General features: G+C 37.2%; 1 pseudogene across 1 annotated transcript; it reads left to right on the top strand.

Moving 5' to 3' along the window:
- The first annotated feature begins 230 nt into the window (after window positions 1–230).
- LOC309824971 (small ribosomal subunit protein eS4-like) lies at window positions 231–877 on the top strand (annotated as a pseudogene). The gene has a single exon. The product of its transcript is annotated as a small ribosomal subunit protein eS4-like (transcript).
- The last annotated feature ends 1,028 nt before the right edge of the window (window positions 878–1,905 follow it).

Below are 1,905 nucleotides of genomic sequence, written 5' to 3'. Positions count from 1 at the left end.
ACGACTTAAACTGTTAAGATTTTTAAGTCAATTTGATCACCCAGCAAATAAAGAGAGCTAAAGCTGTCCTTTTATCGAAAAACAAACAAGTAAGTCTCTTTTTGTGCCTACCGCAGCTGTGGCTTGCAGTTCCAAGCATCTGAAGCATGTATCAGCTCCAGTAGACTAGAAGCTGTTAACTGACCAGTGTGTTTTCTCCTCATCCATTTACTGGTTCCCACAAACAGAGAATGTCTCCTTATCAGTTTCCTAAGGAGCATACGAAGTATACGCTGACAGGAATTGAACTAAAGAAGATCTCATGCAGCAGTCCATTAAGATTGATGACAAGGTCTGAAATGATACACCATACAGTTGCTGGATTTATGGATGTCATCAATATTGACAAGACTGGAGAGAATTCTGGTCTGATCTATGACACCAAGGTTTACTTTGCTGTTCATCATATTGCACCTGAGGATAGGCCAAGTACAAGTTGTACAACGTGAGAAAGAACTTTATGGGCACAAAAGGAATCGCACATCTGGTGACTCATGATGTTCACACCATCTGCTACCCTGATCCCCTCGGCAAGATGAATGACATCATTCAGATTGATTTGGAGACTGGCAAGATTACTGATTTCATCAAGTTTGACACTGTGTAAAGTGACTGGAGGTGCTAACTTGGGAAGAATTAGTGTGACATCCTGGTTCTTTTGATGTGGTTCATGTCAAAGATGCCAATGGCAGCAGCTTTGTCACCCAGCTCTCCAACGTTTTTCTTATTGGCAAAGGCAACAAACCATGGATTTCTCTTCCCCAAGGAAAAGGTATTCACCTTTTCTCTTGCCAAAGAGAGAGAAAAGAGACTGATGGCCAAGCAGAGCTTGAGGTAGCATGATTGGTAGAGTCTTTGTACTTAATTAACGACAATACAGCATGATATATTTTTTAAAGTATGTCCAATTAGAGTAACATCTGGCTGTTGTTCAAAGTGACTCTTTTATCAGTCTCAGTGACCCAGTTGCAAATGACAGAGAGAGAGAGAGAGAGAGAGAGGGAGAGAGAGAGAGAGAGAGAGAGAGAGAGAGAGAGAGAGAGAGAAGAAATGAATATATTCAATGACTCATTGGCAACTCCTGTTGTCTATCTATCATCTATATAGTGAATTTAATTTTTTTCTGATGGCAAACTGATTCTAAATTTCATTGAGCTTTCAAAGCCTTAAACTTCATAAGATAATCTTGTTAAATACAAATATTCTGAGCTACACAAAGGAACATTCTCAGGAGGTCTTGGAGGCTGAATGTAAGCAGATTCTTGTAAATGCAAAATCCCTAGGTCTTGTGTTCTATCTTTAAAAACTATATAGATTTTTGTATTCAGCTCTATGGAATATTCATTTTTTGTTGTTATTTCTACATGACTTTGGACAATGTTCATGCTCTGATACACATATATCATTTATCCTATGGTGTTGAATAGCCTTAGCACACTACCATTTTCCCTTAAGGGCACTAATGATATGTTTGTGAAGCAATCCACAATGTTGCCACAGATAATAACTTTTAAGTTCTCACCTTTAGGGATAGATCATTACCTTTATCACATTGTCGTCATCAGTTGTATGTGTGTTCATGTATCATACTGGAAGCCCTGGGCTAAAAATATATACTCATTTGAAAGGAAGAAATAAAACTGCCTTTATTCATCAAGAACAAAATTGTACATGTAGAAAACCTCAAAGAATCTACAAAGATACTCATTGAGTTAATAAGTGGGTATAGCAAAGTTTCAGGATAAAGGACACTATACAAAAGCCCATTGCTTTCCTGTATACAAGCATTGAACAAAAGAAATTTAAAATTTTAAAAATACCATTTACAATAATGCCAAAAATGAAATACTTAGGAATAAATCTGTC

Source organism: Grampus griseus, assembly GCF_964374135.1.
Source record: "Grampus griseus genome assembly, chromosome: 7".
Taxonomy (NCBI): Eukaryota; Metazoa; Chordata; class Mammalia; order Artiodactyla; family Delphinidae; genus Grampus; species Grampus griseus.
The sequence above is the reverse complement of the archived record's forward strand: the minus strand, read 5'-3'. Positions and strand labels throughout refer to the sequence as shown.